We start from the raw sequence: 24,203 nt of genomic DNA on the forward strand, positions 1-24,203 counted from the left end.
AATCTGGTCTTGTACACGTAGCCACATAAATCAAACTGCCTACTATCTCCCGATAGCTTTTTACATCTGCAAGTTCGCTTTTATCATCGAAATCTAATTTTTGTTCACAGGGAGTAGGTCTCGGTTTACAATCTGACATACCAAATCTTTCTATCATTTTCAAAATGTATCTCTTCTGATTCATCTTCACCGTTTCACTAGTCTGTCTAAAATCGATGCCTAAAAAATAGTTCAGTTTCCCAAGATCCTTCATTTTGAATTTTGTCGCAAGTGTTAACTTCACATCATTGAGTAGTTTTTCATTGCTTGCAGCAATGATCAGATCATCAACCCATATTAGTAATATTGCTTGTTCATTGCCTTTCTGTTTGACATATACACAACGGTCTACAGAATTTTGTATAAATGCATTTGAACATAGATAATCATGTAGCATCTTGTTCCAGTTTCTTCCCGATTGTTTTGTTTGAGAACTAGCTTTTTATTTGTGTCATCTTTGATCTCAAAGCCTTCTGGTTGGTCTATATATATATATATATATATATATATATATATCTCAAAGCCTTCTGGTTGGTCTATATATATATATATATATATATATATATCTCAAAGCCTTCTGGTTGGTCTATATATATATATATATATATATATATATATATATATATATCACAATCAATTGGGGCATGCAAGTAAGCTGTCTTCACATCCATTTGATGCAAAATGCGTAATGAAGTAAAATTTGCAGTTGGAGAAAAAGTTTCCATGCAGTCAGTTCCCTTTACTTGACTATAACCTTTTGCCACAAACCTGGCTTTGTACGTTTCAGTTCCATTTGCATTGCTTTTTATCACATATACCCATCTACCCCCCACTGAATTTTTACCTTCTGGTAATGTGGTCAATGTGAAGGTATCATTCTCTTTTACTGATTCCATCTCTTCTTTCCTTGCATCTAACCAACTTTGTGACTGGGGTGTTTCCATGGCTTCTCTGAAGGTCTGGGGTACATCATGTGCTCTATAGCAGTAATCTATATTCATCAGTACCTGATAATCACGAACAGATTCTAGTACATAGTCATTTAAATACTGAGGAGTTTTTCTATTTCTTGTAGGGTATCTTGTACCCTGGTCATCATCTTTGTCCTCTGCAATCTCCACTAAAGAATCTGGGGTCTCTTTAGTCATTGGACTTGATATACAGGAATTACACTCCTTTCCTCATAGTCATCATCATTATTGTCCAACAGCTCAGTCTGAGTTTGTTTCTCGATTACATCCTTTTCAATGAATTTTACTAGTCTGTGCTTGAAGACTTTGCCAGTTTCAGTGTAATACACCAGGTAAGAGGGACTATTTTTGTCATATCCTACAAAAATTCATTTTGTGCATTTTGGATCCAGCTTTTTCTTATCGTGTTTGTATGCAAAACATTCTGAACCAAAAATCTTCATTTTTGAAAAGTCTGGTTTCTTCCCTGTCAGTATGTTGTACGGCGTTTGCTTCAAACGACTGTTAAAGCATCAATTTCGAATCATAGCTGCTGTTATCACTGCATATGTCCATAACTCTTTTGGTACTTTGCTCTCTATTAGCATACATCTTGCCATCTCTATCAGTGTTCTCCAGTTTCTTTCAACCATTCCATTTTGATGTGGTGAGTAAGGTGCTGAAGTCTCATGTCTTATGCTCCTCTTTATGAGTAGTGACTGGAAGTCATTCGATGTGAATTCGGTACCATTGTCTGACCTCATTCTCTTGATGGTCCCATAGGGGGCAGTATCAGCGATAAACTTCTCTGTGGCTAGAACTGTGTCAATCTTGTTTTTCAGAAAGTATATAAACACTGCACCAGAATAATCATCAGTGAACGCTATGATGTATTTGAATCTGTCCTTTGCAACTGGCTCTATAGGACCTGTGAAATCTGTGTGTACTAGTTCAAGTGGGTATTTTGCACGGGTGTCAGACTCTCTGTTTCTACTCTGAGCAAATTTCCCTTGGGTACAAATCTCACACTTCAGGTTGGACTTATCAACCTTACCTTGGATCTTCATTCCATCTACTAGATTCTGTAGTTTCAAGATATCATCGTAATTACAATGACCAAGGATTTTATGCCATATCTGAATATCATAACAACCATAACAACTGTCTTCACATCTCTTATAGGTGCCCAAATAGTAAAGCCTGTTGTATTTCTTTATAATAAATTTTGTACCATTCTTATGAGCCAGAATACTGTCGTCTTGTCGGAATTCCTTGTTGCTGCTTCAACTGAGAAAATGTCTTGTGGATATGTGGGGATAAATAATGCGTTTTGTAGCAATGTTCTCATTTGTTTTCCCTTACTGTCCATTAGGTACACTTCTGCGTCGCCTCTCTTGAGTGCTACACCGGGAGTTCTTTTCCCATCTGCCAACTCCATGTAGTGTTTCTCTGGCTTAAACGAGGTGTCAAATCTTTTAAATTTCTTATGTCTGTAATAATATGCGATGTTGCTCCTGTATCTACCATCAGGCTTTTTGTTACAGGATTGCTTAACTGGTCTTCGCTTATTTTAAAAGCAAATGTTTGTTCTGTATCATCAACTACATGCTTTGCATTGTCTCGTGCTTTTCGTCTGCACAATGTCTCACTGTGAGTGGAGCTCTTGCAATAATTACACCACTGTGTCTTCCTTTTATTCACTCTGCTTGGACATGCATTGGCTTTGTGACCTTTCTGATTACAACTGTAGCAGATAATGATGTCTTTCCCCTTTGTTGGTATAACAGGGGTGCTGACCTTCATAACATTATCAGTGCTTGTGCTGCTACGATATTTTTCAGTGTCCTCAAAAATCCATAACTGGGTTTTAAGGTCAGTAAAAGTCATATCTTCTTTACCTTGTGTTATATGGATTGCAAATGGTTTGAATGACTCAGGCAGGCCTTTAAGAATCATAGCAACTAATAGTCCATCACTGAGGGTCTCTCCTGCATTTCTAAGTGCTGTAATAGCTGTTTCTGTGCGTCTGATATAGTCTGTGACACTTTCACATTCAGATTTCTGAAGAGATGTTAGTTCTGTGTATAAATTTATGATACGTGGCTTACCTTGGCCAGCATAATGATCTCTCAGGACTTTTCTTCCATTATCAGTTGCTTCTCTCATTATAAGAGATAGACTTTTATCTAGGAATTGTATTAGTTCAGCATAAGCTTCTTCATTCTTATTCCTATCTTGCAAAGGGTCTACTCCATCTGCTGGTTCACGCAGGATGGTTTCTTTAAGATTCATCAAGCGTAGATGGCCTAGGAATTTTGTCTCCCACAGCTCATAATTCTTCTCATCTCCATCGAAAAGTAGCCTGTTCCATCGGCTTGTTCCCTCTCTCCTGGGCCCATAACCTGTTGCCATTTCTTTACTTAAGAGATAGGATAACCGGATTAAGTTGCTTCTGAACTGATCTTGTGGATTACAGCAGATCTCTGATGGAGGACAAACTCACACAGGCACCATGCTTTTTGTTTCCTCAGAAACACACACTGCCTCTTACTGCGCAGCCTCTGTGTGCAACTTTATTTAAACACTTCCTGGTTAACAAACAGACAACATATTCATATGACTGTAGATCGATGGATAAGCTGTAAAAGGGCATACAAAAAAATGTCATATATCTTAACACAATCCCGTATGGATGGCAACCCTATATAAAGCCTGAATCTTGGAGCCTGTTTAGACCATGTGGTCAGGCCTGCTTTTTCCATGAGGTGAGATGAGAATCTCGCCTCAGACTGTGTCTTGTGCTTTCTTTGCATATCTCCCAACTTTTTTGATATCCAAAGAGTCCCTCTTTGGCCCCTCTCACACGAGCGAGTTTTCCGCATGGGTGAAATGCGCCATGTGAATGCATAGCACCCGCACTGAATCCTGACCCATTCATTTCAATGAGTCTGTGTACATGAGCGTTTTTTTCACGCATCAGTTCTGTATTGTGTGAAAAATGCAGCATGTTCTATATTCAGCGTTTTTCATTCTGCCTTGCCTCATAGAAGTGAATGGGGCTTCAGTGAAAAACGCATTGCACCCGGAAGCAAGTGTGGATGTAGTGCGTTTTTCACTGATGATTGCTAGGAGATGTTATTTGTAAATCTTCAGTTTTTTATCACACGCTTGAAAAATGCATCAAAACTAGAGGTGGGATGACGACAGATTCCACAAATCCCTCAAATTTTGCTAGATTTGTGGGATTCGTGGACTTGAATCCCGACGTAATTTCCCAAATTTGAATCTGCCGAATCCCGCAGCGACATCACGTCCCCGCGCTTCCCGAGACGCCTGCTATTTCCCTACCCGTGAACTTTCCCTAGCTGCTGCACTGCAGAGATGTGTTTGTGAGCTCCGGGGTAAGTTGTGTGTGCAGCTCTGTGTTCTCCTATGTTTCTCATTCCACTCACTGAACTGCTTTACGTCTCATAGCAAGTCCGTAGTCCAGCCTCTTGAAACTACAGCACCGAGCATGCTTTTAGGAGAGGGTTGGAGTAGTAGTAGTGACTTCTTGTAAATTGTATTGCGCTGGTCTGCTGCTGTCTATTGATATGTGAGTGGCAGGCTGATGATGGGGGTCATAGTACCAATGCACTTCCCAATGATCTTCTTATGTACAGGATTCGTAGGATTAGAGATTCAAAAGATTTGATATATTCGAGAACCTTTTCGGATTCAATAAAAAATTTGATTCGTCCCACCTCTAATCAAAACGCATTGCACTCGCACGGAAAAAAACTAAACAACTGAACGCAATGGTGTGACTTTCACTGAACGCACCCTGAACGCATCCGGACCTAATCAGTCACACTCATGTGAAAGGGGCCTTTGAGTTCATTGTGTGAAAGATCCATTTTTTCTGCATATTTATACACTTCAATTACATAATAGCTCAAAAAGTTTCTGAATATAGATTTTTTTTAAAATCTTAATTGCATCAAATAATGAAATAATAAACATGTCAGGCCCAAATATACAGATAGGAACCAGAAAAACACTTTTTGGATCAATAGTGTAAGGGCTCTTTCACACGAGTGGATGCTGTGCGGGTAATCTGCTGCGTGAAAGAGTGCCAAGCCCTGCTCCGTACACCAGAGACACAGAGCATTAACATGATTAATAATGCTCTGTGCCTCTCTGTGATATTTAGATAAAGTTCTCACTGTGATTTTGTAGTAAAAAGGTCACAGAGAGGCAAAGAGCATTATCAATCATGTTACTGCTCCGTGTCTCTGCTGTCTGGAACGGGGTTTGGCTCTCTTTCACGCAGTAGATTCAATGCACGGGATCCGCTTGTGTGAAAGAGCCCTAAATGTAATAATGCATATAATATATACAGCATATCAAAAAGAAGGACGTTTAAGGAGCAAAGAGGGAGAGAGGGACTTGGGTTAAAAGTAGGGAATGTCCCTCCAAAAGAGAGACACTTGGGAGGTCTGTCTTTGAAGTGGCGGCATCGGCACAGCCTGTGGCCGATGCCCCCCTTGCAGTGGCACTTTAGTTTTCCCTTCATAAGATTCACTTTATTTACAGATGCCTAAGTAGGCAAAGAAACCTATCTTGGCCCAAGTCAAATTAATATATCACTTTTATTCGATATACATTAAAACCTGAATAGGTGCATAGAACGCAATGGTACCGACCATTGAAACAGAAAAGTATATAGGATATTAAAAACACAGCCACCAACCCACTGCTGTTGACATTGGCTTAATGACATAGGAGAAAAAAAGAGAAGGGAAGAAAAACGAGGGGAGGGGGGACATACACTATCCCTGCCCCTGAATGTAAGAAGGAAAATTGATTACCCTACCACGTCTGCACTTAATGGCTACAGTAACATCTAATTGCCTTGCTTTCACATCTACTGCATGTGTACTGGTGTACGATTTGTGTCATCAGAACACCCAGGCAAATATAGGTGCCACCTATCTCCTGCCTATTAGTCCAGACGTGGATAACACTATTGATTCTCCTATAAATGCCAGCTACTGTCAGTGATAAGGCTGTAATCCATCCGGACTACTCATGAAAAACACACAGTAGGAAGGTGACCGCACATTAAAACCTAACACTGCCCCCCGACATGTTTCGCCAGTAACACTGGCTTCCTCAGGGGTAATGGGCAGCAATGGATGACATCAAAAACCGGAAACTGAAATAGTGAAAATTCTGATTGGCAGGTGTTAACTACCTATCCATCATAGGGGGGGGGGGTAGAGTCCACAGCCAATCCGCATCAGACACAGAGAATACTCGCCGTGTCATAGGGAGGCCGCGTCATTATTAGTGCGCTGGCCCTGCGGCGCATACACCGTATCATGGGGAGTCCGTCGTCGCCACCTAGTGACGTCATTGTTTGTGCGCAGTCACTGCGGCGCACGCGCAGACGAACCAGTGACCGCGAATTGCCGCACGCACGACTGCGCATGACCTGCGCGGCACAGGGCTGCGCACCAACTCCAAACCCCTCAAAAACCAAAGAAGGGCTGGAAGGTACAGCAACAACAAGGGGTAAATTATTGGCATATGGTAGATGGCTAGAACCAATCGCCTAACAAGAATCCCTGGCTGTATCCAATAAAGTGCCTACATGGTATTAGCGACAAATCGGGCCACACTATTAACAAAAGTTACTACATGACTATACTTTGACATATAAGACAGTTTATTAATGAACCAGTTATCAAATTGAATACAACTGGCAATGGTGTAATTATAGTATGCAGACTTATAAAACCTACTTGAACCTGCTAATACCCCAACAATTGCTCACCTACATATTCCTTATGTCAATTGTAGAGTACCATGGCTGTACTATCCACCCCAATGATGTCAGACCTATTGCGGATATTAGATGATTATTTGAAAATAGATATTATAGCTATTATTTAAAATATTGAATCCATAAAACTATAAATCCAATATTGATGTCATAAATACTGGTCTGTCTCAACGTCTGAATCAGACCTCAATGTGAGCTTACATTCCTACCCAGGTGGGTGGATTTACATGTGAAATATCCACAAATTAATAAGAACTTTCCTCTCATATTTATAAGAAGGCAGTAAATGCAAAGCCTTCATTAAGCCCCTTTGGGCTACGACTGTCAAGGCGATATATCCACCTGGTTTCTTCTTGTAGAAGAAGCACGTCCAGGTCTCCTTTCCTAGCACCCAAGGATTTTTTACAGATCCCCCAAAATTTGAGTGTCCTATAATTACCACCATGATGGGTTCTCACATGTCTGGAGATTGAGGTATCTGCCGAGGTATTAATGCTGCTAATGTGTTGACAGATCCTTCTCCTAAACTGTTGGGATGTTTTGCCAACGTAAATCTTGCAGCAAGGGCATTCAATGGCATAGACAATACCTGTGGTCTTACAATTGATGTATTGTCTGATCTGATATTCTCTTTTATCCACAGGATTGACAAAGGTACGGCACCTCCTGACAAGCGGACAGAAGATGCAGTCTCCACACGGGTAAGTGCCTACTAGATTTGATTTCAGCCAGGTGGTCTTAGGTGGAACCGGACGAAAGAAGCTATGCACTAAAGCGTCTTTTTTTTTTTGTTTAATATATATTTTTATTTTCCCAAATATAAGCAGTATAAAAACAGACATCTGGTCACAGGCAGTGAACACATATAACAATTCCATATACAACAATGTATCGCTTCTGTATCATAGAGCAAACATATATAACAAGATATCTGTAGTCCGGGTGACCCGGCTTTGATATCGATTCTCTGGCATAGATATCAAAAGCCAAAACAAGCCCATCCCCCCCCCGCCCCCCCATCAATCCCCACCCATCCCGCCTGGCTTGGTGCGGCCGCCACGAGGGGCGGCGGAGTACTCCTACCCCCCTCATAGATATTTTCTTCAATCCTTTACAATATCAATCCTGCTTAATGTGGACTGTGTTGATAGAATCTATCTGTTGAGGATATATAATGATTTATTAGACTATATTTATGCCGTAGCCTCCACCGAAAAAAGGGTCGTCGGTTCTGATCAAGATATTGCTACTAGTTGATTCCCCTCTCTATACACCCATTCCTATGGCATCGCTCAGCCCACGTCGTTTCATGCCCTCAAAATGTGTTATTCTCGTCATTAAACTTTGCCATTCATTTATTGTTGGGGGTCTATCTTTCACCCACTGTCTCAGGATTAACACCTTAGCCAATAGAAATCCCTTCAGCCAATACGCTTGTTCATTTTTGGTGGTTTTATTTTTGTACTCGGGGGGGAAAAGTCCAAGCACAACTACTTGGATAGTCAAAGGGGGGCTATTCCTACTATTTACCGCCATTGTCTGAAATATACAGCCCCAAAAGGTCCTAATGGCGGGACAATCCCACAACATGTGTACAAGCCCTGCGGCTACGAGAGAGCATTTCAAACAGCTAAATTCTTGACTCTTATTAATGTACATTTTAGATAATAGACTCGGGGTAACATATAAACGATGTATTATTTTAAATTGTATCAATCGGTGTTGTCGTGAAAAGGAGGCCTTCTTAATATTTTGATATATTTCCCGCCATTGTGAGGGGTTACATTCCCCAATATCCGTCTTCCATTTATCTACACTTTTGAATTTAGTGATAGTGCTTAATTCCTCAATGAATCTCCTATATATTAGTGAAATCTTAACTTTATTCCCTACTATATTATAACAAAATAATAAAAAACCCTGGGTAACTCCTGTCGGAGGTGTTTTTTTGAGCGTGTATGCTAATGCGTGTTGTAATTGACAATATCTATAGTGCTCTAATGCAGTTATTGATGTCTGTTGTATCAGTTCCCTTATTGGTTTGATTTTCCCTTTCGTGTATATATGTGAAACTAATGTGATATCTTTTCGAGTCCAGTATTCATTTTCGTTAAGTGTCAGAAATTCTGTTAGTGCAGGATTATCCCATAGCGGGGAGAAGTCCAAGATTTGAGGAGCACGAATCAGTACCTTGATTTTATTCCAGGCTTTCTGTAGCGCGACCCCTATGGGGCAAGAGTAATCTACGCGCTGAAGCAGCCCGGATTCCAATATACTAAAAATATTATTTACGTGCTGTTGGCGTTGACCTAGGATATGGGATAATAATACTCCATCTCCGGTGTTAACACACCATTGTAGTTGTGCGCACAGATAGTAGATTTGAAAGTGGGGCAGGCCTAGGCCCCCATTACTTGCGGCCATTCGCAAATATTGTAATTTAATGCGGACCCTTTTTCTGCCCCATATCAAATCATTTATCAAGCGATCAATCAAATTGAAGACACTATCCTCAATCCAATCAGGGCAAGAGCTGACCGTATACAATATCCAAGGCAACAAAACCATTTTAATCAATGCAATCCTATTAACCTGCGAAAGCGGAAGTTTCTGCCAAACTCTTATTTTGTCTTTTATTTTCCCAACTAGAGGGGTAATGTTTAGCTGATTATACTCCCTAATATTATTGCTAATTTTTATCCCAAGATAATCTAAGTGGTCTGTTGGGGCAATAATTCTGATCCTGAGGTCGTTCGGGGGAGGCATCCGGTTCAGGGGGAAGAGTACAGACTTTACCCAGTTTATCTCATATCCGGCAATTCTGCCGAATTCCTCTGTTATACGCATAACATCTGAAACGCTTCTCCATCCATCATTCAGGTAGAGTAAAACGTCATCTGCATATAAACAAATCTTATCATCCGTCCCTCTCCCCCCGAAACCAGCTATACCAGGTTCAGCCCGTATCCTGCAGGCAAGGGGTTCCATAAAGATTGAAAAGAGAAGTGGAGAGAGGGGGCATCCCTGGCGTGTTCCCCGCTTTAGAGAAACAGCCGGGGTGAGCGCCCCGTTAACCCTGATTCTGGCAGTTGCTTCGCTATATAGCAATTTAACCCAACCGATAAACTCCTGGCCCAGATTCATCCTATACATAACACGCCAAAGGAAGGGCCACTCGACCCGATCGAACGCCTTGGCGGCGTCCAATGATAGGATCGAGCGGTCCTCCCCCCCTCCAATCTGAATATTAAGGATGGTCCGGCGTATATTGGTCTGTATCTGTCGCCCAGGAATAAACCCTGTCTGGTCTACATGGATAAGGCGGGTTATTACTTTTTTTAACCTGTTAGAAAGAACTTTTGCGATTATTTTATAATCTGCATTAAGCAGTGATATTGGACGATAGTCCTCGACTTTATTGCCCTTTTTCCCTTTTTTGAGGATCAATGTAACCGTTGCTTCGGTCAAAGACGGGGGCAGCTTTCCACATTTGCTGGACTCATTTAGGACCTGTAACAGTCCAGGCAAGAGTACCTCCGCATGGCGCTTATATATGCCAAATGGGAGTCCATCCGATCCGGGCACCGGGGAACCCCGGGTCTCATGCAGAGCCGCCTGTAGTTCCTCCAAAGAAATGGGGGCGCTCAAGGGGGCAGAGTCAAGGTCCGACAGCGCCGGGATCTTGACTTGTTCTAGAAAATCGTCTATTTTGGTCACTGTATCTACCACGCCGGATCCATATAAATTGTCAAAATGATTAAAGAACTCTGCCGCCATCTCCATTCCTCCTTCCAATCTACGCCCATCACCCGTCAGTATTTGTCTGATTCTTTGAGGGGATTTTTGATTCGCTATAATAGAGACCAATAATTTACTCGGGGTGCCGCCTTCGCAGAAGTCTTTATAGCCCATAAAAAATAATTGATTCTGTGCTTTCTCCTTCATAAAGGTAGTATAACGATCTTTGGTAGATTTTAGCTTGGTGCGCATATTCGCATCGTTCCGTACTCGAATACAGCCCTCCAGGTATGCAATATCTGCCTCCAACTTTTTTTGTTCCGCAAAGAATTCATTTATTTTTTTTTTTATTCTAGAAAAATAAAGCCCGCGCATAAATGCCTTCATGGCATCCCAAACAAAGTGGACATGTGCTGTGCCACTATTCTCTTGCCAAAATTGTGAAAGTTCTTTATCTATCCCAACGGAGCCATTTAGTATGGTTAGCCAGTGTTCATTCAATCTGAACGATCTGCTAATCCCGGTTTGTTGTCCGGTCTTCATCACCAGTAGAATCGGTGAGTGATCGGAAATGCCATGGATCTCATATGTCATTTTTAAGATATATTCAAGCATCTGCACATTGGCCAAAGCCATATCAATCCTGGACATAGCGCTATACGCTTTACTGAAGCAAGAGAACACTTGTTTGTTGCCATAAAGCCATCGCCAAACGTCTGTTAAACCTATCTCTTCACAGAACCCACGAAGTAAGGCATGTTTTCCCTGCGCACTTTTCCGGGCAGCTGAAATTCTATCCAGTGCCGGGTCAAGCACGCAGTTAAAATCACGGCATATTAATATCGGAGAACGCTCTATATTGTACATAAAAAGCGACAACTGCTTTAGGACTGCCATTGTAAACGGTGGCGGAATATACAGAAAAGCAAGGACGCACTTTCTACCATTCCATTGGGCAAAAAGGAAGATGTATCTCCCATCTCTATCAATCGACTGGTCAAGAAGGATAAAATCAATACTATGATGTATATACACACTGATCCCTCGGGAGTATGCCGAGAAGCCAGAGTGGAATTGATGCCCTGCCCATTTCTTTATTAAATATTCAGGGATATTAGGTGTAGCGTGCGTTTCTAGTAAAGCAACTATTGCAGGGAGATGTCGAGTAATCAAATCGAAAACCACTACCCTTTTCGTTCTATCAGCCAATCCACGCACATTCCATATCATAACTCTGTTATTAGTCATATCATGAATTGTAAAGGAGGCGTCCGTCGCCCCCCAAAGACAACCGCAACCAAGCCAGGGTCCCCCCCCACTAAAGCGTCTTTAATATTTCTGCCACGCCGATAGGTAACACTTGGATGCTGTGTAATCACTGCCCTCAGGTCGTTGTCTGCCCACAGGACATGCCAGTGCTTCCTAAGGATGCCACATACTCTTTTATTTTGGGCATCATAGGTGCCAATGCACCTGACTATCTGTTTGCTGGAGTCCTTAGGTGGAGTAGTCAGGAGCTCTGTCCTACTGGTATTGCTTGCCCTGGCATATGCATGATGTAACACCTTTTTGGGATAGCCCCTAGCACGAAACCGATCATATAGGATCTTACTTTCTTTTTGAAAGGATGCTTCATCCGAACAGTTCCTGCGGGCCCTGATGTATTGGCCGACAGGTATGCCCTTTCTAAGGGGCCTAGGGTGGAAGCTGCTCCATTCTAATAGACTATTCGTCGCTGTGGGCTTGCGATGAACTTCTGAGCGGATGTGGCCATCAGGATCCAGGACCAATTTCAGATCCAAAAAATTAATAGTGCTTTCGTGTATTTCTGACGTAAATGCCATACCTATGGCATTAGAATTAAGTGCTGCAACAAAACAGTGAAATTTCTCAATAGTGCCTTCCCAAAGTACCAGTACATCATCGATGTACCTGCCCCAAAATAATATGTGTTGGGTGAAATCAGATAAATCAGATGTGAAAACTAAAGTGTCCTCCCACCACCCTAAAAATAAATTAGCATAATTTGGTGCACATTTACTTCCCATCGCGGTCCCAACAGATTGTAAATAATAGTGGCCGTTAAACAGAAAGTAATTGTGTGTGAGTAAGAATCGAAGGAGAGTTAGAAGAAACTCATTATGTGCACAAAACTGAATACTCTTAGTTGAAAGATAAGTGGATACTGCATTAATTCCCAGATTGTGCCTAATATTTGAATAAAGGGCCTCGACATCGAGGCTGGCCAATTTTGTTTCTGGGGTGACCTGAATGTCCTGGAGCCTGGTGACCACAGCCTTAGTGTCCCTAATATATGAGGGCAGGCTGGGCACAAAAGGAGCAATAAATCCATCCACATATTGGCTGATGTTCTCTGTTAGACTATTATTTCCGGACACTATTGGTCTGCCCGGCACTGGTCGCCTCTGTTTGTGCACCTTTGGAGTGGCATATATGGTGGCAGTCGTTGGATGTGTTTTCAAGAGGTATTGATATTCCTCTTTTGAGATCAGTTTGTTCTCCTTTGCTGTGGTTAGAATGACCTTCAATTCTCCTAAAAACCTCTCAGTGGGATTGCAATCCAACTTTTGATATGTATCATTCTGCTCAACTAGATCTTCCACCATCTTTTTGTAGTACTGTTTGTCCATTAGGACAATGTTCCCCCCCTTATCTGAGGGTTTGATTACCAATTCTTCATTCTGACTAAGTTCTTCTAAGGCCCGTTGTTCATCCACCGCAAGATTAGCATATGTGGTGGGTATTTTGGTACTCAAAGTCTTTAAATCCCTTGTTACTAATTGTACAAAGGTATCTATGTTACCATACTGACTGAACGGGGGGGTGTACTTAGATTAAGGTTTTAATGTTGAGAGAGGTGCTTCAACTAGGTCTTGGGCATTTTCATCAAGGGTGTCCAATGATTCCAATATGGCTAGGGCCTGTCTTTCATTGGTCTGGATCCGTTGGCACTCTCTAGACTGCTGATTGAACAGTTTGTGGAGGGCAAGCCTTCTAGCAAACATGTTTATATCCTTAACCCAGTCAAAGCAATGAAAGGAAGGTGTAGGTGTGAAGGACAGTCCCTTATTAAGTACCCTAAGATGTTCAGGTCTAAGGGGGAAGCTTGACAGATTAATCACCCTTAATGGGTCATCTATGTTCTGGCATTGTATGCCCACTTCTCCCTGTCCCTCAGGGATGGGCCTTGACCTAAAAAAGAAGGTAAATTCATGGGCACTGCTGTAGATGACAGGGGCATAGATGGAGGACAGAAGGCCCCAGATGATGCAGGAGGCAATGGTTGGCCATGTTGTTGGGAGCTGACTCCTGTAACTGGGGTGGCTGTTGCCATAGCCGCATTTATGAGGGGGACAAATCCTTGTGCTTCTTGCCATATCTGACCTGACGTACTTCCTGTACCTATCTGGGGGCTAGGTGCCCTCCTCTGGTTTGATTTGCCACGACCTCGATATTTGCGCCTGGACTCAGCAGTATACCTTACTGGGCGGCCTTCCGATCCTGACCAATCAGACTCAGAAAAATCTGACTGGGATGCTCCTTGTCTATTGGTATTATATCTTTTTGATTGATTACTAATGTTAGACCTAATGTGGTATATCTGACCAGTGTCAAAATCCCTTTTGTCCCTAATATAGTTATTGTGCTTCCTTTCTTTTATCTCAACTTGGAAGGACTCAATATGTTTTTGTAACCTGGACTCCTGTGTAGCAAACTCCGAATGAGACCTAAGATTTTGAATCTGGGAGATATCCTGCTCTAATTTCCTGGCAGTATCTGTCAGTGACACTTTTTCGAAGTCCAACAGATATTGTTGCATATGCAATGAGTTCTCCGTTAACAGTTGTTGCCAACCTTTAATGAATGTGGCATCATCTTGGTGCGAGTGGGGGACAATATTTATTCTCATGCCCCTAAACACCAAGCCCTGCTGTTGGTATGTTTCTAAGCTGGCTACCTCCCATTGAGCTCTGACATATTGCTTATATGTTTTCTGTACCTCTTTAAATGCTATCGATATCTGTAATATTTATAGGGAGACAGCCAGTGGAAAACACCTGTGCTGCCCCTGTACTGTTGAAAACTGCTTGGGGTGCATTCAAAAGGAACCCTGCCATGTAATAGCAGTCACTTGCAGACAAACCTTGATGGAAAAAAGAGAGGAAATTTGTGGAAATTTGTGGCGGCCTCCCTATGACACGGCGAGTATTCTCTGTGTCTGATGCGGATTGGCTGTGGACTCTACCCCCCCCCCCCCCTATGATGGATAGGTAGTTAACACCTGCCAATCAGAATTTTCACTATTTCAGTTTCCGGTTTTTGATGTCATCCATTGCTGCCCATTACCCCTGAGGAAGCCAGTGTTACTGGCGAAACATGTCGGGGGGCAGTGTTAGGTTTTAATGTGCGGTCACCTTCCTACTGTGTGTTTTTCATGAGTAGTCCGGATGGATTACAGCCTTATCACTGACAGTAGCTGGCATTTATAGGAGAATCAATAGTGTTATCCACGTCTGGACTAATAGGCAGGAGATAGGTGGCACCTATATTTGCCTGGGTGTTCTGATGACACAAATCGTACACCAGTACACATGCAGTAGATGTGAAAGCAAGGCAATTAGATGTTACTGTAGCCATTAAGTGCAGACGTGGTAGGGTAATCAATTTTCCTTCTTACATTCAGGGGCAGGGATAGTGTATGTCCCCCCTCCCCTCGTTTTTCTTCCCTTCTCTTTTTTTCTCCTATGTCATTAAGCCAATGTCAACAGCAGTGGGTTGGTGGCTGTGTTTTTAATATCCTATATACTTTTCTGTTTCAATGGTCGGTACCATTGCGTTCTATGCACCTATTCAGGTTTTAATGTATATCGAATAAAAGTGATATATTAATTTGACTTGGGCCAAGATAGGTTTCTTTGCCTACTTAGGCATCTGTAAATAAAGTGCATAATTAACCTTGCTCTAGTCTGGTCCTATAGTTATTTACCCTTCATAAGATCCCATTTCATGAGACTTCACATTGAAGAGGTTGCCTGGTCGTCTAATGGGGGTCTGATGTGGGGTCTGGAAGTCTAGTGGGGGTCTGATATGGGGTCTGGAGGTCTGATCTGAGGTCTAATATAGGGGTCTGGATATCTGGTCTGAGGTCTGATATGGGGGCCTGGAGGTCAAATGGGGGTTTGATATGGGGGCCTGGAGGTCTGGTCTGGAAGTCTAATGGGGGTCTGGAAGTCTAATGGGGATCTGGAGGTCTAATGGTGGTCTGGATGTCTAATGGGGTCTGATATAGTATTCAAATTGGCATCTTCGAAACATGTATAGGCTGGTAAAAAAGATACTATACCGGCAGTTTAAATGGCCAAAGGCTGGGCTATTGAAGGGTTGTAATTACTAGTGATGAGTGGCAGGGGCAATATTCGAAATCTTGATATTTCACAAATATTTGGGCGAATATTCGCCATATATTCGAGAATTCGTTATCTCCAGTCATTATTTTCTTGATTGCAGAAATCAGCAATTTAAAAATTAGCAATAAAAATTGGCATTACGAAAATTTGTAATCAACACTACTCCTAAAGTCAAACATATTGCAGCCTTCTCATTGACCAACAAGCTAGAAGCAGAGAGGGATCATGTGTACTGATTAAGAAAAAAATAAATAAAATGGAATTACGAATATATCACTATATTCTAAATATTTGCAAATTCTCGAAGTGACGATATTCGGGATAAAAATGTGCAATTCGAATATTCGTAATCAACACTAGTAATTACGTGGGATCTATTTAAAATATCCAGTAGACCAGCCATGGGTGCCATCAATAGCGGGTAATACAAGATAAATACTATATTGAGACACTACCACATTGAGTAAAGATGATGAACTCAAGTGGAATGTCTCCTATATCTCTTCTAATATATGAAGCTGAGTGTATGTGTTTGTGTATATATGTCCGCTAAAGTAATCCACACTGTCACATTTACAATCACAAAATTTGGCACACAGGTACATTAGGTGTCCGGGAAGGTTTTAGATCAGGTCTCAGCTCTCTAGGACGTACTGTTACTGAGATTTTCCCCAAAAATGCATTAACCAAAAGAAGACTGGTCACATGATCCTTATCAGCCAATTGAAGTGTGCAAGCCAGTCTCCACATACACACATCTTTATGCGAGGTTTCCATAACAACCCAGCCATTTTTCTTAACTGCTGTAAGTGAGCTTTAACCCCTTCACTACTGAGCCACTTTTCTAATTAAATCCCAGGCCGATTTTTGAAAATCTGACATGTGTCTCTGTGTCCCAGGCCCAGCGGAAGTTCCAGGGAAGCCTCAGAGAGAAAGAGGCACCCACATCTGCTTACCCTGTAGGCATGGAAGCGTCAGCAGCTGTCCACTGAGTCCCCTGCCCAGTGGGAGCTCCAGGGAGGTGACAGAGTAAAGGAGGCACCCACCTCTACTTCCCCTAAAGGCATGGAAGCATCAGCGGCTGTCCACTGAGTCCCCTGCCCAGAGGGAGCTCCAGGGAAGTGGCAGAGAGAAGGAGGCAACAATTGTTGCATCCCCTGGAGGCATGGAAATAACAGTGGCAGAGAGAAGGAGGCACCCACCGCTGCTTTACTGAAGGCATGGAAGTGTCAGCGGCTGTCTACTGAGACTTCTTCCCAGCGGGAGCTCCAGGGAAGAGACAGAGAGAATGAGGCACCCACCTCTGCATCCACTAGAGGCATGGAAGGGTCAGCGGCTGTCCACTGAGTTGCCTGCACAGTGGGAGCTTCAATGAAGTGACATAGAGAAGGAGGCACCCACCATTGCTTCCCCTGGAGGCATGGAAGGGTCAGCCGCTGTCCACTGACTCGCCTGCACAGCGGGAGCTTCAAGAAAGTTACATAGAGAAGGAGGCACCCACCATTGCTTCCCCTGGAGGCATGGAAGTGTCAGCGGCTGTCCACTGAGTCCCCTGCCCAGCGGGAGCTACAGAAAAGTGGCAGAGAAAAGGAGACACTCACTGCTGCTTCCCCTGGAGAAAAAGAAGTGTCAGTGGCCGTCCAATGACTGACCTGCTTAGGGGGATCTCCATGGATACGGCAGAGAGAAGAAGGCAACAAACGCTACCTCCCCTGGAGGGAGAGAAGCCTGGGCGGCTTTCCTCTGACTGCCCTGACTAGGGGGAGCTTCAAGGAAGTGGCAGAGTGAAGGAGGAAGCTACCGCTCGGTCCCCTGGAGGCAGAGAAGAGTCAGCGGCCATCCTCTCACTGTCCTGCCTAGGCGGAGCTCCAGGAAAGCAGCAGAGAGAAGGAGAAACCTAACACTGCTTACCCTATAGGCAGATAAGTGTCAGTTCCCTGCTCAGTGGGAGCTCCAGGTAAGAGGAAAAGAGATAAAGGAAACAACCACTCCTTCGACTGGAGTCAGAGAAGTGTCAGCAGCCGTCCCCTGGAGCTACCTCTGGGCAGGGCAGTCAGTGAAGTGGCAGAGAGAAGGAGACAACAAATGTTCCTGCCCCTGGAGGCAGAGAAGTGTCAGCAGCTGTCCACTGACTGCTCTGCCCAGGGGGAGCTCCAGGGAAGAGGCATAGAGAATGAGGCACCTAATGATCGTTCCGCTGGAGGCATGGAAATGTCAGCGGCCATCCGCTCACTGTTCTGCCAAGGGGGAGCTCCAGGGAAGCAGCAGAGCGATGGAGGCACCCACCACTGCTTTCCCTGGAGGCAGAGAAGTGTCAGTGACTGTCCAATGACTGCCCTGCCCACGGGGAGCTCCAGGAGAGAAGAAGGAAACAACGCTCCTTCCCCTGGAATCAGAAGTGTCAGCGGTCATCCAATCACTGCACTGCCCAGGGGGAGCTCCATGGAACTAGCAGAGAGAAGGATGCAACAACCGCTCCCTCTCCTGGAGGGGAAGAAGCCTGAGAGGTTGTCCACTGACTGCCCTGACCAGGGGGAGCTTCAGGGAAGTGGCAGAGAGAAGGAGGCACCTACCTCTCGGTCCACTGGAGGCAGAGAATTGTCAGCGGCCATCCACTCACTGTCCTGCCCAGGGGAGCTCCAGGGAAGCAGCAGAAAGATGAAGGCACCCACTGCTGCTATCCCTGGAGCCATGAAAGTGTCAGCGGCTGTCCATTGACTGTCCTGCCCAGCGAGAGCTCCAGGGAGGCTGCAGAGAGAAGGAAGCACCTATCACTCGGTCCACTGGAGGCAGAGTAGAGTCAGCAGCTGTCCACTGATTGCACTGCCTAGGGAAAGCTCCAGGGAAGTTGCAAAGCGATGGAGACAACAACCGCTCCTGCCCCTGGAGGCAGAGACGTGTCAGCAGCCATCCACTGACTGCCCTGCCCAGGGCTCCGCTCCAGGAAAGCAGCATAGAGAATTAGGCACCTAACACTCGTTCCTCTGTAGGCATGGAAGTGTCAGCGGACGTCCAATGAATGCCCTGCCCAGGGGGAGCTCCATGGAACTAGCAGAGAGAAAAAGGCAACAACCGCTCCATTCCCTGGAGGCAAAGAAGCCTGAGCGGCTGTCCACTGACTGCCCTGACCAGGGAGAGCTTCAGGGATGTGGCAGAGAGAAGGAGACACCTACTGATTGGTCCCCCAGAGGCAGAGAAGTGTCAGCAGACGTCCACTGACTGCCCTGCCCAGGAGGAGCTCCATGGAGGCGGCATAGAGAATAAGGGAGAGCTCCAGGGAAGCTACAGAGAAAAGGAGGCACCTACCACTCAGTCCCCTGGAGGCAGAGAAGTGTCAGCAGCCATCCACTAACTGCCCTGCCCAGGGGGAGCTCCATCGAAGCGGCAGAGAAGTGTCAGCAACCATCCACTCACTGTCCTTCCTAGGGGGAGTTCCAGGGAAGCGACAGAAAGATGGAGGCACCCACCTCTGCTATCCCTGGAACCATGAAAGTGTCAGCTGCCGTCCACTAACTGGCCTGCCCAGGGGGAGCTCCAGGGAAGCAGGAGAGAAGGAGGCACCTACCGTTCGGTCCACTAGAGGCGTGGAAGTGTCAGCAGACGTCCACTGACTGCCCTGCGCAGGGGGAGCTACATCGAGGTGGCATAGAGAATGAGGCACCTAACGCTCGTTCCTCTGGAGGCATGGAAGTGTCAGCAGCCGTCCAATGACTTCCCTGCCCAGGGGGAGCTCAATGGAACTAGCAGACAGAAGTAGGCAACAACCGCTTCCTGCCCTGGAGGGAAAGAAGCCTGAGCGGCTGTCCACTGACTGCCCTGAACAGGGGCAGTTTCAGGGAAGAGGCAGAGAGAAGGAGGCAACTACCGTTCGGTCCACTGGAGGCAGAGAAGTGTCAGCGGCCATCCACTCACTGTCCTGCCTAGGTGGAGCTCCAGGGAAGTGGCAGAAAGATGGAGGCACCCACCACTGCTATCCCTGGAGCCATGAAAGGGTCAGCGGCCATCCACTGACTGTCCTGCCCAGGGGGAGCTTCAGGGAAGCTGCAGAGAGAAATAAGCACCTATCGCTCGGTCCGCTGGAGGCAGAGTAGTGTCAGCAGCTGTCCACTGACTGCACTGCCCAGGGGGAGCTCCTGTCACGGAAGGTGTACAGGAAACAAGACAATGCAAAATGAATATATGACTCACTGGATCCAAAACTAAGAAACAAAAGGGAGACCCCTCATAAGACCTGGCACTCTCCCTGACTGCTCAGCCTATGCGAACACCCCAATGGTGGATGATCTCATAGCCTCGTATCTCGACTATATAACACCTGAGAACCCTACAATAGTGAGGGGACACGACCACCGGCTCCCTACACTAGACACGGAGGGAGTCAGGGTCACCTGGGATCCAGCAAACAGAAAATCACAAATGAATGTACAACACTTATCTTGTAGAAGACTGGGAAATAGGATCAGCATGCACACACATTCCAGGAAGTTGTATAAACCGCACACTAATGCATTATGGGGAGGAATTTAAAGGGATGCAATCAGTCCAGCTACATGACAGCTGAGAGAGGCTAACGAGATGGGGAACTGAAAACCAAAACAAAGAAAGCTCAAGGAGGAGGTTCTGAAAGGCATCTGTCAGAGCTTCTCAGATGTCTGGTTGTGACAGTACCCCTCCCTCTACGAGTGGACTCCGGACACTCAGAGCCCACCTTCTCAGGATGGGACCTATGGAAAGCCCTGATGAGACGAGTGGCCTTAATGTCCGTCACTGGGACCCACATCCTCTCCTCAGGACCATAACCCTCCCAATGAACGAGGTATTGGAGAGAACCGCGGACAACACGAGAATCCACAATCCTAGATACCTGAAATTCAAGATTCCCATCAACCATAATCGGAGGAGGAGGCAAAAGCGAGGGTACAATGGGTTGAACATAAGGTTTTAATAAGGACTTATGAAAAACATTATGGATCTTCCAAGTCTGAGGAAGATCAAGACGGTAACATAGTAACATAGTAACATAGTACATAAGGCCGAAAAAAGACATTTGTCCATCCAGTTCGGCCTGTTATCCCGCAAGTTAATCCAGAGGAAGACCCCTCTCTAGTAGCTATAGCCTGTAATATTATTAAGCTCCAGAAATACGTCCATGGCCCTCTTGAATTCCTTTATTGTACTCACCATCACCACCTCCTCAGGCAGAGAGTTCCATATTCTCACTGCTCTTACCGTAAAGAATCCTTTTCTATGTTTGTGTACAAACCTTCTTTCCTCCAGGCGCAGAGGATGTCCCCTCGTCACAGTCACAGTCCTGGGGATAAATAGCTGATGGGATAGATCTCTGTACTGACCCTTGATATATTTATACATATTAATTAGATCTCCCCTCAGTCGTCTTTTTTCTAAAGTGAATAACTCTAATTTTGATAATCTTTCAGGGTACTGTAGTTGCCCCATTCCAGTTATTACTTTAGTTGCCCTCCTCTGGACCTTCTCCAGCTCTGCTATGTCTGCCTTGTTTACAGGAGCCCAGAACTGTACACAGTACTCCATGTGTGGTCTGACTAGCGATTTGTAAAGTGGTAGGACTATGTTCTTATCACGGGAATCTATGCCCCTTCTGATGCAACCCATTATCTTGTTGGCCTTGGCAGCAGCTGCCTGACACTGGTTTTTGCAGCTTAGTTTGCTGTTTATTAAAATTCCTAGATCCTTTTCCATGTCAGTGTTACCGAGTGTTTTACCATTTAGTATGTACGGTTGACTTGCATTTTTCCTTCCCATGTGCATAACTTTACATTTATCAGTGTTAAACCCCATCTGCCACTTATCTGCCCAAGCCTCCAATCTATCCAGATCGCTCTGTAGTAGTATACTGTCCTCATCAGTGTAAATTACTTTACACAGTTTAGTGTCATCTGCGAAAATTGATACTTTACTATGCAAGCCTTCTACAAGATCATTAATAAATATATTGAAGAGAATAGGGCCCAATACTGACCCCTGAGGTACCCCACTAGTGACAGTGACCCAATCTGAGTGTGTACCGTTAATAACCACCCTCTGTTTTCTATCACTGAGCCAGTTACTTACCCACATACAGATGTTTTCTCCCAGTCCGAGCATTCTCATTTTATATACTAACCTTTTATGTGGTACAGTGTCAAATGCTTTGGAGAAGTCCAGATATACGACATCGATTGATTCGCCGCTGTCAAGTCTAGAACTTACCTCCTCATAGAAACTGATTAAATTAGTCTGACATGACCGGTCCCTCACGAAGCCATGCTGATATGGCGTTATTTGCTTATTTCTGTTGAGATGCTCTAATATAGCATCTCTCAGAAAACCTTCAAACAGTTTACCCACAACAGATGTTAAACTTACCGGCCTATAGTTTCCAGGGTCTGTTTTTAGCCCCTTTTTGAATATTGGCACCACATATGCCATGCGCCAATCCTGTGGGACATTCCCTGTCAGTATAGAGTCTGCAAATATCAGAAATAAGGGTCTGGCTATGACATTACTTAATTCCTTTAGGATACGGGGGTGTATGTCATCCGGTCCTGGCGATTTGTCTATTTTAATCTTTTTAAGTCGCTGATGTACTTCTTCCTGGGTCAGACAGGACACTTTTAATGGGGAATTTATTTTTGCATTCTGCATGTCATCTGACAATTTATTTTCCTCAGTGAATACATTGGAGAAAAAAATATTTAACAGCTTTGCTTTCTCCTCATCGCTCTCTGCGACTTCCCCCTCATTACTCTTTAAAGGGCCGACACCTTCAGATTTATACTTTTTAACATTTATATAATTGAAGAACATTTTAGGGTTAGTTTTACTCTCTTTGGCAATTAATCTCTCGGTCTCTAGTTTGGCCGCTTTTATTTGTTTTTTACATGTTCTATTTTTTTCCTTATAGTTTTTCAGTGCTTCCGTGCTCCCCTCCTGTTTCAGTGAATGATATGCTTTCTTTTTGTCATTTATTGCTTTCGTTACAGTTCTATTTATCCACATTGGTTTCTTTTTATTCCTTAACCTTTTATTACCATACGGTATGTACCTCTCACAATGAGATTTTAGGATGTTTTTAAAGATATCCCATTTTGTGGCTGTATTTTTATTTTTGAGGACTTTGTCCCAGTTAGTTTGGCCTATGGCCTCTCTTAGTTGGCTAAATTTAGCTTTTTTAAAGTTTGGTATTTTTGTTCCTCCCTGTAGAAACGCTCTTTTGAATGATAATAGGAAGGTTAAGGCAACAGGATTGATGACAGACAGGATTTTGTAAGGCCCAATAAACTTAGGACCCAACTTCCAGGAGGGAACCTTCAATTTGATATTCTTGGTAGACAACCACACCAGATTACCAACATTCAGGTCCGGACCAGGCACACGTCTCTTATCTGCCACACGCTTATATCTCTCACTCATGCTCTTTAGATTATCCTGAATCTTTTGCCAAATAGATGACAAAGACGAGGAGAATCTGTCCTCATCAGGTAAACCAGAAGACCCCTCTCCCGAGAAAGTCCCAAACTGCGGATGAAACCCATATGCACCAAAAAATGGTGACTTATCAGAGGACTCCTGACGACGGTTATTTAAAGCAAACTCAGCAAGGGACAAAAAAGAACACCAATCCTCCTGATTCTCCGCCACAAAACAGAGCAGATATGTCTCCAGATTCTGATTGACGCGCTCTGTCTGGCCATTCGACTGCGGGTGGAAAGCAGAAGAGAATGACAACCGAACCCCCAAGCGAGAACAGAAAGCCTTCCAGAATCTGGAAACAAACTGCGTGCCCCTATCAGAGACTATGTCTGAAGGAATACCATGCAATTTGACAATGTGATCAACAAATGCCTGCGCCAGCGTCTTAGCATTGCGCAAACCAGAAAAATGGATGAAATGCACCATTTTGCTAAAACGGTCCACCACCACCAGAATCACAGTCTTCCCCGAGGAACGAGGTAGGTCCGTTATGAAGTCCATGGACAGATGTGTCCAAGGACTGGAAGGAATGGGTAAGGGAAGGAGAGGACCTGATGGCCGTGAATGAGGGACCCTCAACCGACTTACGAAGTGCAGGCCACCAGAATCTCCGAGCGATGAGATCCACTGTGGCTCTTGCCCCTGGGTGTCCAGCAAGGACCGTATCGTGGTGTTCCTTAAAAATCTTGTGTCTTAAAGCGATAGGCACAAACAACCTCCCAGGAG

The 24,203-nt window shown here is 44.3% G+C and overlaps 1 pseudogene; it reads left to right on the forward strand.

Annotated features, from left to right (window-relative positions):
- LOC122926206 overlaps positions 1 to 16,975 on the forward strand; it is a 139,325-nt pseudogene extending 122,350 nt beyond the window's left edge.
- The last annotated feature ends 7,228 nt before the right edge of the window (positions 16,976 to 24,203 follow it).

This window comes from Bufo gargarizans, chromosome 2, assembly GCF_014858855.1.
Source record: "Bufo gargarizans isolate SCDJY-AF-19 chromosome 2, ASM1485885v1, whole genome shotgun sequence".
Taxonomy (NCBI): Eukaryota; Metazoa; Chordata; class Amphibia; order Anura; family Bufonidae; genus Bufo; species Bufo gargarizans.